Source organism: Hyposmocoma kahamanoa, unplaced genomic scaffold (genome assembly GCF_003589595.1).
Source record: "Hyposmocoma kahamanoa isolate Upper Pololo Valley unplaced genomic scaffold, ASM358959v1 92, whole genome shotgun sequence".
NCBI classification, from domain to species: domain Eukaryota; kingdom Metazoa; phylum Arthropoda; class Insecta; order Lepidoptera; family Cosmopterigidae; genus Hyposmocoma; species Hyposmocoma kahamanoa.
In genome coordinates, this window is record NW_020654748.1 from 10737111 (window position 1) to 10751844 (window position 14734).

General features: G+C 35.0%; 1 protein-coding gene across 1 annotated transcript in view; it reads left to right on the forward strand.

The window, feature by feature from the left end:
* The first annotated feature begins 205 nt into the window (after positions 1-205).
* The window catches only part of LOC113236488 (cystinosin homolog), a 72565-nt gene continuing 58036 nt past the window's right edge, over positions 206-14734 (forward strand). The window contains exon 1 of the mRNA XM_026472579.1: positions 206-223. The gene's annotated coding sequence lies outside the window, so the exon portion shown is untranslated. The remainder of the gene's footprint in view (positions 224-14734) is intronic.

Consider the following 14734-nt stretch of genomic DNA (forward strand, 5'->3'; position numbering starts at 1 on the left):
TGTATATCAAGTCCTTCCCAATATTACTTAGGTAAATTAAAGAACATGTTACAGACACCTATTTAAATTAAAAGATCTGTAGGGACCTATATGCGTACTTGAGAAACTTATATTGCACCGAAGACATATTAATAGTTGTTTATTTCTTTATAGATATGATGAAAATTTCAAGAGAGCATTCCATTCTGCATTTAGACGAGAGTTATGGGTGATACAGGATAGGGTAAGTAAATTTTCGATTCTCCATTCAGAGTTTGAATTTAAAAAATACATATACTTCATCCCTCACCTCACCCTTTTCCCTTCGGGGCAGAAGAGGCGACAGCCTTCCTTTCTATCCTGATAAACATCTTTCGCGGTTAGTATATGAAAAAGTAGAACAGAATTTGTTTGCATTTCCTAACATGTTTTAGGTCAAATTTATTTCAGTTTAATAATCTATTTAGTTATGTAAACTAAGGTTTATAATTACAACTTATAATTGTTCAATAAATTGGAACGGCTCTAAAATATGTGTGTACCTAACACATATCTTCATCTTCGGATTTCGTAAATTTGGCCATGTCTCCCAATTTCGCGCATAACTTAAATGGCTGCCATCCATCGGCGTAGAGATCTTCATATCCTTTCACTTCTCTATTAAATTCTATTCTATCCCTTTACGCCTTCTTATCTTAACGATCGCTTTACTTTCCACTCTTCTATTCTCTGCCGTCCTCTTCGCTCCTCTGATACTCTCATACTAAACTTGCCCTCTCATACCTCTAACTTATATTTCAACTATTTTACCATTTCTGCGATCAGATATTGGAATTCTCTTCCTGAATCGATTCGACAATCCCTTTCTCTTGATTCCTTCAAACAACGTGTCAAGGATCACTTCCTCAACTCCTAAATTTCGTCTGTCCTCTACTATCCTTTCATTTATTTCCTATATTTATACTTCATTTTTCTTTTTCCTTTAAAAGTATATAAGCATTTAATATTATTGTGTATTTATTGTTATGTATGTATTAATATTATTATTATTTGTATGTATATGTATATCTATCTACCGATATGTATATATTATTATTATTACTTATTATGTAATGTACTTATGATGATATTCTTTGGTTGCACCCCGTTTTGCATATCCGAAATGTCTATCCTAAGGTTGCCTGGAAGAAAATGCTACATATCAATAAAGTCGCCTGTTGCACATTAACTTACTACTACTATTATACTTAAGCTATTGTATTGTATTTTAATTGTAATTTTATGTGCAATAAAGAATATTTCATTCATTCATTCATGCATTCATTCAAAGTGGCGCGCGTGTAAAGTGCCTCTAAGCGGATGATTGCTTCTTTTTTGGTAAAACTGGACACGTGGCTACTGTTGCTTTGGAGAATCGTTGTACCGTGAATAGTGATTGGTACACGACCATTTGTTTGCCGGAAGTTATTGACAAACTCCGTAAAAATAACCGTAAACGCCTTATCATCTTGCACCACGATAATGCCAGTTTTCACACGGCAATGAATTTTTGAAGGTGAACAACGTTGAACTTATTCGCCGGCCGGATCATCTTGCACCATGATAATGCCAGTTCTCACACGGCCAGACAGACAAATGAATTTTTGACGGTGAACAACGTTGAACTTATGAGCCATCCCGCTTACAGTCCCGACCTGGTACCTTGTGACTTTTATTTATTTCCAAAAATTAAGAACCAGTTACGCGGTCAACGATTTTCATCACCTGAAGAGGCTGTCGAAGAGTATGAAAAATATGATTCAGAGATTGTCACGGAGGAGTGGCATAAATATTTTCAAAATTGGTTCATTCGTATGAGAAAGTGCATTAACGCTATCGGAGAATATTTTGAGAAACAATAAATTCATTCATTTATTCATCAATAAAATCACCGCATGACGTGGAAAGAATAATTCTGTCGCTAAAAATACCTTCAGCCTCGGATTTGATGACATTTGTGCAGTAGTTGTGAAAAATGTAGCAAGCCTAATATTGGCTCATATTATTAACATAACGACTCATCCGAAGAACAGAGTCCGATGTGATTATATAGTGAAAAGAGAATAAGTACGTTTCTAGAATAATTTCGTTACTCAACTAAGGCTTATGTAAAGATGTTTTGAGAATTTATTAATTAACAAGTAGTCTTGCACATAGATCTTTGTTCTACGGATGAGTCGATAAGTATTGATAGAGGTATCTACCCGGATAACTTGAAACTGGCAGTAGTTGTTGTACCTTTATATAAAAAGGGTGATAAAGATGACAGAAGAAATTATCGCCCAGTGGCTGTACTTCCTATATTTTGGGAAATCTTTGAGAAAGTTATGTACCAAAATTTGTATGATTTCTTGGACAAGCACAATATCTTAACTAAAAAACAGAAAGGGCTTAGAAAAAATGTGTCTATTAATGTAGCTACCTATGAACTAATGTACAAGATTAACACGAACTTAGATAAAAGAATTCCCACCTGCGCTATTTTTATGGACATGACAAGGACTTTTGACCACGTGGACCATTGTATATTATGAAAAAAAACTTGATCACTATGGGATCCGAGGGAACGCCCTGAAACATATAAAAGTCTTATTTGGCAAATTGATACCAGTATTAACAAATATGTGCCAATAGTACTAAAGTCAGAAAGTTCAGATCGAAATGTAGTATCGTGAAATATGGAGTACCTCAAGGTAGCATACTGGGCCCTCTACTATTCTTAACATATATTAATGAAATGCCAAAAAATACTAAATATCCAGTAATATTATTTGCATACGATAGCACAGTAATTGTTGAATGCTTAAACAATAATTACGAACATTATGAAAATGAAATTAACGCTACTCTCAAAAGTCTTAAAGCCTGGATGGATAATAATAATTTAAAGATAAATTTAAATAAAACAAGAATAATGCATTTTGAACTAAGATTGAGTATACTAGATATAAGTGTTAAATATGGTAATATTTGCCTAGCGAAGGTTGACGCTACTCCTTGGAGCAAGTATAGACAAAAACATGTCATTTGAATCTCACTTTCAAAACGTTTGTGCCAAACTCTACCAATTCTCTTACTCTTTGTATAAATTATCAAAAACGGTGGACCGGCAAACGATTATTAAGGCGTATCATGGTTTCGTAGGATCAACTTTAAGATACGGCATCATATTTTGGGGCAACTCTACCTACAGCCATACAATTTTTAGAGCTCAAAAACGATGTATACGAGCAATTTATGGACTAAAATATACGGAAAGCTGTCGTCTTTTATTTAAGTCTCTAAGGCTGTTGACTTTTCCTTGCCTGTATGTACTAAAAATCTCTAAATTTGTCAAAATGAACCCAAATTTCTTCACAATTAGACCCGCGGTACAAAATCGTAACTTACGTCTAAGGCCACAGGTATTGTGCACAAAGATCTGCAAAACAACTCTACTCAGAAAGAGTGTTGTTCAACTTGCATCGGTCATATATAATATTCCAGATCGTATAAAATCACTTGAGAAGCGTAAGTTCCAAAATGTGTTGAGTAATTTATTAATAGATAAATGTTACAATGACATCAACGATTTCTTGAATAGCATTATAACTTAATCTTATTCACCTGACGAGGCCTACGTCGCGGATTGACATTAGTAATTAATTTTGTTTTTGACGAATGAATTGGTTTCAATCTTATTAACTAGTATGGACCATAATAATTAAATTTGACATTCTTGCATAGTATTAACAATATGAAATACTTGAAATTATTATTATTTTTTTGGTTATTTTTTACTGTCAATGTCAATAATTAATTATGTTTGCAATATTTGTATACCAAATGGTGCATCATAGAGAAACTTTTAAGAAATATATAACATCAAAACTATGCCAATATTATTATGTACTTTTCGACCTATGATGATGAATAAAAATATTATTATTATTATTATTGTTATCTATTTTAGAGTCTCGCCACTCCCAAGGTCTAAAAGATTAATTTTGAATTTATTAATTTAATTTTTTTTTTCTTATTTCTGACCATTTATAGTATTTTTTTCTTATTCATTCCAGAAACTTATAGTGCGCCTCACGTATTCAGTGAAATGTTATGAAAAAAAATTCTATCAAATAAAATAATATTCAATGTGCATTAACTTCAAAATATTTATATGATATATTTTACACGCCTCGGTTAAGGGTGCACTTGACTCGGGCCTTTCTTTAGGATTCGGTCTTGGACTTAGGAGCTTCTGTCTTCATCATTTCTTAAATCTTCTTTCATTCATTCTCTCCACATGTTCGAACCGTCTAAGCATCAGTAATAAAATATTTGTTTTTTATTTTATGATTTTCAGCCGTAAGTGGGTTAAAGTTTTATCATGTGTTAAGTAGACAATTATATACACGAAATGTGTATGCATAGCAGGCTATTTAAAGATAAATAAACGTTTTAATATCGTCTCTGTTAATTTAATGTGGATCCTTATTTATTTAGTTACCTACATATCATTTTCTACAATGAAATGCTTAGAAAGGTCTTAGTAACAATATTTTTTTGATTTGTTTAATAAATGAACCTTTTTCCAGATCCAAATCGTGTATACGTCGTGTAATTTTTTTTTCTGTTCGCAAGAAATCTACATTTTAGGCATTTCTTTCAGTCAAATGTTATCGCTTTACTTATTATTAAGGCGCGTCATCGGAGAAGAAGAATGGTTTAGGTATTCATTTTTAAATAACGGTCTTACAAAAAATATACGCTACACGTAAGGATATTTTTTTTTTATATATATATAATAGACACACGCTTGGCCACAATCTCACCTGATGTTAAGCGACGATGTGACCGACGATGGGACGCGTTTGCCTAAAAAATGCCTATTCACTCTAGCCTTGAATAGCCCCAAATAGTACTTTTCGGGAAATACAGAGAGATGCCGGTAGAGCATTCCATATTGATATTGATATTATGGATATTGTCTAAAGAATGTGCTAACTTGTTACACGATAGGGATATACTTTGTCCGACCATATAAACTCCTGCAAACAGGCTAAAATCTAACTTTAGATATAATTTTTATATGGAGATATTTCTCTTTAAATACTACAGAGAACTCGCCAAATTAAGGTTTTCAAGGGAAGCCCTATTATTAAATTCGTATTTATCCAAAATTTGCAAGGGCGCTTGTCGTCGTCGGATCTGTGTCGAATTTTCTGCGTCTGTCCTTATTTTATTCATATTTAAATACCTCACCTTAATATTACGTTATTAAACCATTTCTAAAAATACAAAATCACGAGTAATTTTATATTGTTACACAGTTTATTCGTTTGACCCATATTCGCATGTTTATCTTCAATAAGTCATCGGTTCGGATTGTATTCTTTTTTACATGTAACATGTAAAGGTGATTACAATTTTTGTCGACTATTGTTTTATTAAATATCGTACACGTTAAATATGATAATCAGGTTTTTATTACGCCGTAGTTCCGCTTTTAAAGTTCAAAATTGTCTTTAGTATGAACTTGTACTTCTATTGATAGTCCCTTTAAAGGTAATTAGTTACAGTAGAGCCCTTGGGAAAGAGTTTGTCCAGGGAAGTACTGCCACCTTACGTATCTAAGCCGCCAGCAGTAACGTGAGCTTACTACGTTCCGGTTTTGAAGGGTAAGGGAGCTGGTAAAATTCCAGGCACATGGGACTTGTCAACTTATGTCTCAGGGTGACAGGCGCAGTGGCAGTGTCCCTCAGAACTTTGCATTTAAAGCTCTGAGTGGCACTGCAGTTGCTATGGACAGGCGTGTCGCTTACCATCAGGTGCACGACTTGTTCGTCTCGTCACAAAACAAGTACTTCTAATATTTTGCTATGCAATCTTAACAAGAGCTGAAAGTTCAGCCTCGTTCAACTCATGTAAAAAATCTAGAACAATCATGAAGGTGGAAAAGTATGTGTTACGGGTATACCTTTTTCTTACCTTAAGTCTCAGTTGCATCTGTCACATCCAGACGATTCTGTCTTACCTCTAACGCTATTAATCAAGGCCAACCACAGTGGATATTGTCTAACCTCGAACCGTCTAATTTGAAATCAGTTTGAAACCAATTATGAACTTAAGAAATTTAAAAAGTTAGGTTAGTTAGCTGGCTAGGACCCTGATCGGTTCCTTGCGAAGTCAGGTGCTCGAAGATCGTCATTATTCTGTCACGAACTTGTCCGCCTTATTTGTTTAAAATTTCATAGACGGCGATTAACGCCACATTCTAATTTCTAAGTTGTTTGGGAGTATTGGTTTAAACTAAATCGCCATACTCCAGGCAGTCATAATGCAATAAGTTGCCTAGACTAGGTTAAACTTTCATATAAAAACATCAGCCGACAAATATCAAGTCTTCATTGTACTCTAGTCATAAGATAAGTACATCAATATCAATAATGACTGATTGTTCTCTAATCGGAACAACCTCGACATTGCAGTGCGTTGATCTTACTCGTTTAGTTACTTTCAGGTCAGTTATTCGCTTGATGATGATATCATTAATATTGATGTAATCATCATTAGACGTCGTATTGAAATTTAGACCTAATTCTCGTTTGAGATAATAGACGATTAAGGAGCAGGTCTTTGAGTCTATTCGAGTCTATTTAGGAGGTTGCTATTCTAAGAATGCCACCCGTTTGTGCGATTTGTATCACAGAAACAACAGCACCAAATAAAGACCACCAGTTTGCTAAACAACTTCCTTCCTTCGTTTCCCTACGTTGAGGATTAAATAACGTTGTATTGCCTGCAGACTTATTCCCTGAACGTTATAATTTGGGCCTTTTCAAGGTGAGAGTGAATAGGCATTATTTAGGTGTGTATGTCGACAACATCGTCACTCTCCATCAGGTCAGGTGGAGATCAAATGGGCTCTTTTTCAATAATAAAATGATTAAAAAACTTCTGTAACATGCGTCTTTATTTGCAAGTCTACGTTAAGTTACACAAACTGTTACGTTATTAAACTGCTATACGATGTGCGAATATACTGATGTGTAATTTTCAACACAGATTTTTCTTAGTTTGTATAACTATAGCTGTAGCCTATCCACCGTTGTACAAAATTTGTGCAAAAAGTGCACAAGTAATATTAATAATATATATAAATAAATAAGTAATCTTAGCTTATGCTAAGATTACTTATTTGCTATATGCTTAAGTAATCTTAAAAAAATATGATTTTTGTTGAATAAGTAGGTATCATGGTGTTTTTACTACCATGATATTCATGTATTTTATTGTGAAAATACTCCACTAGTTTGTTAAATATTATTGATATAAAGATCGAACAAACACAAAATCCCTTCTATGCGACTAGACTTGAACCAGCGTCAGTCGCTTCAACGGGGCAGTTACCGCTCTGTCAATTGAGGTACGGATCGTTTAAGGACTCACCACATTTATTCACATAGAATTGCCTTGAGCCGGTCAAAAAAACCATGCGATAAGTGCGAAAAAGACGTGACTCCTTAATCGTATGAATAATTTTGACTATCAAGCTAGACATACTTCTGACTCTATACACCTGTGTGGAGTGAACTTTAGGAACAATGACGTGTATTCAACTGGTGATAGATACGTTTAGCATCATGGGAACATTTGATGTGTCTAGCGGCGCATGTTGCGCTTGTCGTGTTGCGTAATTGTTTAGGGATGCCCCGAATGCCGCACATCTCAAGGACATCTTCTACGTGACTTTTTGAGCAGGATGTGGCCCTTGGTGACCACATACTCAGGGTTACGATGGATGTCGTGCTGAATATCAATTTCTCTCATCCACTGTGGTGTCAAGCTCTACTTCCAGTTAGGCATGGCGGTTGTAGTGAGTCGAGTGCAGGATGCGGGCTTTGTGGCATCTTGGCTTCCTCTTATGGCTTTGCGGATCTCGTTGCTCGCATTTTGCCATTCCAGTCGGAGGCTCTTGTCAGCCTTTGCCCGAAAGACGAACGCTCAGACAATACTTGATTGCAGTGAAATTGGGACGATCTTCTCTGCAATCAAATGTACAGTCTTTTGTTGCAGGGTACTTGGGGTTTTGGTGTAGCTCGGCTCAGAGCCGTCGTTAAATCGGAGTCGGAGCGTGGTCACATGCTTTGCCGACTCCACAGTTGAGTACTCTGCCCTATGATAATTTGTTGAGGATAGCAATAGCATTAGAAGCAGGGACGCAAGGGAAGAAGGGGAGCAAGGTGTGTGAGCCGCAGCGCTGTGTGTGAAGCGCAATGGTAATTGAGGGTGGACACCGTTGTTTGAGCTTTTTTTTATAACATTAAGTGACAGGACGAACAACACGTGCGCCTGATGGCAAGCTACACGCCCGTCTATAACAGCTACAATGTTACTCAAAGAGCCTTAAATCGCAAAGATCTAGCATACTCGCACAAATACAGAGTGCCCGTAAATGAGCGAAGTGGTAAACGAGGTCTCCAAAGGCCCTTCGAACACGACGAACATCATAGCACGCCACCTCCTCTCCTCACTCTTACCCACGCCTCACATGTCGCCACACGACCTCCAGGATGCAACCTTAAGGAACACCACCATGAGAGGCGCCGTCACCGCGCCCGTCACAGTGAGACATAAGTCCTACGTGCCTGTAATTTCTCGAACACTGCTGTCACGATACAGGGCGGCATTTTTTTTAGGAATTGTTGAAAAAAAATCTCTTGCATTTTTTGCAGGTAATTGTTGGAAACAATTCCTTCCAGTTTGTATTTTAGTACTTATTGACAAAGCCCAGTGCTGATCTGTAGGTTGTAAATTTGACTATTTCACATGCAATTTAATAACCTATGCAATGAATATATTAATTTTGTTAAAAACTACTACATCAAAAGCTAAAATCATAAAAAGTTATCCTGTTATTATTCAGACACATTACTATTTTATCTCAGACGACGAACTTGTACATTTTGTATGCTCATATTTTTTCCTTAACACTGATTCATTGTGATGATAAACAAATATGATGGAATTGCAATAGCAGATAAAACTTGTAAAAAAATTTCCCGCGAATATATAAAGAGAAATCAGGATAGCCTGATATGCATCTTATACCACAGCTTCAATATTTTAATTATTGTGTGGTTTATAACGAATCAAGCTATCATTGTATAATAGCACTTTTCCTATAAGGCGTGTATAGAAAACAGATATTACTCAGATTTTGCTCCGGTAGCTGCTTTTATTTCTATGCTGTTGAATGTTTATTGCAGTTCGTCCAGAATATTTTACCTAACTAATTTATAGCCAATTCATTTTAATTTTTTTTTATTTTAAATTTTACCTTTTAATGTTATTTGAAGTTTCGTTTTAACAACTATTTGACGCCAACTTGGTTCGTAAACACACATTTTCACACAACACACGCACTTACACTCAATCACACACATACTTTTGTATTTTTTTCTTTATTTTTCCCTATTTTATATAATTGTTTCCATTAAATATACATAGATCAGATCTTTCGGGGGTGGAGGCCTCGTGACCTAAAATACAGAGTATCCTAGTTTAGGCTCCAGTATCTACAAAATTATTCTGTATAAGCTACTATTGTCACCTGAAATTGTTGCAAATTTGTGGAGTTAATAAAGAATTTACTTACTTACTTAAATAGTTAACACGTCAGTTCGACTTGCGATTTTAAAGATATTGGTACTTTTCATTACGACATAAATATATTATTTATTTATATCTCTATTTATATGCCTTATCTAAATATATAATTATGCATTTACGAAGTTAACCAATCTGGACTATGAGTTTATTCAAGTTTTGTTAACATCATCTTTCGCTGTTTCAAAACAATTGGGTTTATGAACTTGTGCGTCGAGAAAAACAGATTTACTGCGAATAATATTTATATTATTGATTTATTAACTATTATTGTGTGCCTTATTATTTCCTGTTATGATATTAAGTGTGATTGGATTAGTGAAAATAAACTTGTCAAAACAAAATTGAATCCAGTTGTAACACGATAGGTGGTAACCACATTTCGTCAATAACTTTTTCAATTGTAATTTCTAGTAGTGTTTAAATCTCTTAATGCAAAATATACACATTTATATGTTGAATAAAGAAGGCGAATAGGGCAAAATAAAGAAACAAAAGAAAACAAAAAGGCTTAAAAATTTCCATGCGTAACGTATTGGCTCTTTCAAGAGTCGAATTAAGCGATGTTATTAATGATCACGTTGTAAAGTTGTTTTGTTTAATTGTCAAATTTTATAATAATGAAACGCCTTCTATTTTATGTTACAAAATATTCCATAACAATTTTGCTGATACATTATTGATAGGCGATAAACACAAATGGACTCACAGTCAACTTGACAATTGAAATGTAGCAGAATTAACTAACATTTCGCCTATTTTTTTATATGTGCATAATACACAGCGTTTGTACATTTACATTTACACATGTGCATTGACTAAATTCGGAAAAATAGCTAAAATTGCATCTGGCAATATTAAGAATAGGTGGCATGGCTACAGAGAATTATCCGTAGCAACGCCATCGTAATTGTTTTTTTCTTTTAAACTTATAGTAGTACATTTACAACATACATGCACATGATGTACAGTCATATACACAAGATACCTGACCCCGCAAGCCAACTTTGTTGACCTTTTGGTTCTGAGCACAAAAATATGGAGAAAATTGTTAAACAAACTTAATCTTTAACCTGCGAGCCGTAATATTTATTATGGTATGATCTGGTCCTGGTCTGGTGGTGGTGACTCTGGTCGTTTCATTACTGAATGACATTGTAAGAAAGTTTTTAAGCCAATTTCATCTTTAACGTATGGTTCTTACTTAAATACAGAATACAAATTTTAACCAGTTTTAGTAAGCCCGTCGTAGCCTAGCGGTAAGGATTGCTTTGCAAGTTGAGGCAAGCATTGTTCGAGTCACATTAAAAATAAAATTTTATCTAGCTATGACTTTATAATATTGTATTTTTTTTGTTTTTAACCTCTGCTTAGGTGTAAGGAATGTCTAAGTCTTGTTCATACAGAACAATAATTTCTAATTTTAATAGTTCCGAGAAAGGAAACCTTGAAAGTAATTAAAACTGAATAGATACATGGGAACGAAACGCGGAAGAAAGCCTAATCACAGAAGACTTGGTCGTATGCAAACTGCAGAGCGATTTCGTGACTTGTTAATCTATTCATACCCATCCTACGCTTTATTAATAATATCTACCCACCCACCTTAGGCAATTTCTAGTGAGCAAATATTGTGATTTGTCAACGTTAAAATTAAAAAGTGAAACAATGCTGATAAAAATACAACAAAATAGTGTTCGTAGAATCGAACTACGGACATTGTAACTGGCAGTCGATACAACACGCCTCTCGACCAATTTACTTGGTTGTTAAATGACGAAATTTTGTATTGGTTTTAAAAATGTGTTGCTTGAAATCAACACTTCACTGTATTGCTTATACGATTTAAGTTGAAATTGTTTTAATTTTTTGTTTGTTCCAAAAGTAAAATGACTCTCAGACCGCAAGGTCGGTTTGGGCATGTTAGGGGGTTAGGTATCTCATGTATATGACTGTACAGGGTCAAGAGCACGTTAAGCTTGATACTTAACATTTAAATCCAACTATGCCGCTTACTAAAAGAACGGTCCAAAGTTCATAGCGTCAAGCATGACGTGCTCTTGACTGTAGGTACGTCAGCCGTGCATTACAATGGGTATCATTATAACAAAAAAAAAAAATGGGGTGGCGTGGCTACAGAGCATGACACGTAAGATATCCGTGGCGATACGCTACGGTGTGTTACGAGGACGAAGTGACACTGCCCTCCTCGTCATATCAATTTTGATAACTTTCGAGATATTTATTGGCACTTAAAGGTTTTTTTTTGTTAAATGTCAATTGCGCAGATTTTGCTTAACAATAAAACTGAAACCAAATAAGATACATACAAACTGCTTATAGAAATTTGTAGATCTCGTCTCGCTAATCCAGATAATTATGTTAATAAGTCAATTAACTGAAAGCGTAGTTAGCGTTAGTTATGATAAGGAGGGCAGAACGGTATGGGATAGTGTAGGAGGAATGAGAATCTGGAAGATATATAGCCCCAACGGGCCACGAAAGCCTTTGCGTTCGATTACATAAATGCTGTGAGCGTAACCATCCGGATGATACAAAACCGAACTACTGGTAAATGAGCTTGTGATGAAACCATACATACTTCAACATAACACTTCATGAAGATGTACAAAGATCCAGAATACGTGTTTTTTTTAATATTCTTTGACGAACAAGTCGTGCGCCTGGTAGTAAGCGACATGCCTATCCATAACAGTCGCAGTGCCACTCAGAGCTTTAAATTGCAAAGATAGGAGCACCTGCCACTGCGCCCTTCATCAGCTTGAGACATAAGTTGACAAGTCCCATGTGCCTGTAACTTCACCAGCAGCCCTTACTTTTCTGAACCGGAACGCACTAATGCTCACTTTACTGCTTGACGGCAGAATATGTAGGTAAGGTAGCAGTACATCCGGACGGACTTTTTACAAGGAGCTCTACTGTCACAAGAGGAGCTCAATTGTTTGACTTGACTGCAAGGATCATCAACGCATTATAGTTCATGCAACATTCAGACAGGACTATGAACAACTGGAGGACAGTTGTTTTTACACACGAACATAACATTAAATGCTTCTTTGACTTCGAAGAAATGCGCACGTGAAGATCAGAAAGTGAACGTTTTATAGAACCATCCATGTAACAGCGTTTGGTGGACCTAACGCAAAAAGTTTGGCGGGCAGAACGGTAACGCTGGCAGAACGGTAACTGCTGACATTTACGACGATCTAACCTCATGTCATCTCATTTCCACAGCAAGTGGGCAATGATTTCAGTTTCATGTTTGGCTCACTCGGATGCAACTATAACCAACGATGTGTTCCTACTCCAATTTGATTCAGTATTTGTGGGATCAGTTGGTGATAAGTTTCGAGGAGATACTGTTCTGTCAAGAGCCAGTCAGGATGTGATCAGTGCATTGCGAGTCTGTTGGGATACATTCCCGTGGAAAACATTACCCAGCTGATCAAAAGCTGAAAGCTGTTTAGTAAACAAACTCCGAGTGCATACAGTGCAATTGTAACTGTAGTTTTAGCTTTAAGGAAAAGTAAAAATGAGAGGACTATAAGATAGAATTTAAAGCAACACTGCAATTAAACAAATACATATGTAGTTGGAACGAGGAAAATCCCCACAAATCACTAATGAACATCAGCTCTGGTAAAATGCTTTTTTTACGTGTTAATGATAACATTTTTTCATGTTTTGTTGTTAGAGTTGAAATAAAAGAAAACTCATACGTATTTTTTGTTCCGTTTTTATATGAATGATTTAAAATCCATATTCCATAAAAACTTGTAAATATTTAATGACAATGTGGGCTTTAATTTGTTTTGCGTATTTTTTTGTTATTAATACAAAACTTCGAAGTTCGTCATCTTTGTTGAAAACAAAACTTTGTCGTAAGATCTAGATTTTATTAAATCGTCGTAGTTTATAAAGCGAGTTATTTCTTAACTTTTTTGAAACATAATAATGTATAAGTATAAATGGTACAACTTTTGCCGTCCTTACAAGCACAGCTGACTTCATTTGTTTTACAATCTTCAACTACAATTGGTGCATATTTAGAAAATAATCTCAGTACAGAGTACTAAAAACCCCGACCTCAAAAGTTCGTGGAATTACATCTATTTACCAAGTTTTATTGAAATCGGTTACCGGAAAGTGCGCTAAACCGGATTTATCTCCTAGTTTGCCACCCTTAGCGGTGAAATATTTCCTTCAAATTTAAATGGGACCACTACTGAGGTACCCTCTTTCCAACAAAAAAAGAATCATCAAAGTCAGTTCACAAATGTTGTCGCGTAACATACATACAAAAAGAACAGACAGTCGAATTGACAACGAAATATTCATATTGTACAGTTGTAGCATGCCGCGACCACACACGCGTGGAATTAATCAATTTTCCTTGTGCATTCACAGTTAATTTAATTAATAGGCTATATATATATAGATAAGTAACAGCTCGAAAGTGCTGAAACTAGCTTTTTAAAAGTTGCTAAGTGACTATGACACTACAATTTCCTTTTACATCGCCGTCTGTACAACGTAAAATATTTCCTAATCAGAATATTGTTCTGTTTTCTTTTGTACAATTTTTTTGTTTAACAAACAAAATCGAACTTGTAAACATTATTCACATAACTTGCACACACACTATCAAAATGGAAAATGTATTTTCAGGATAATATAATCAAGATTAAGGTTTTTGTATGCAACATTTTAATCATTATGTTTCGTTTTTTTTAGAGGTATGAGGAAAAGCAAATTATTTGTATTATAGTGGTTTGTTCTGCAAAGTATTGATACCGAGTTACGGTATAATAAACTTAGAAAAACGTTTTCCTCATAATAAAAGAAAGGTAATTTTGAAAAAGATATTTTACATGTTTACAAATATTTGCTTACATTACAAATATTAAGAGTATTCCTGTCAAGTTTCAGGCTTGGGGTATATTTTATAGGAACGTACATGTTCCTTACCTACCTTACCCTCATAAAATTTTACATATTTTTTCTTTGCGGACAATATTTGAAAAATCTGTTTTTATTACGTGCCTAC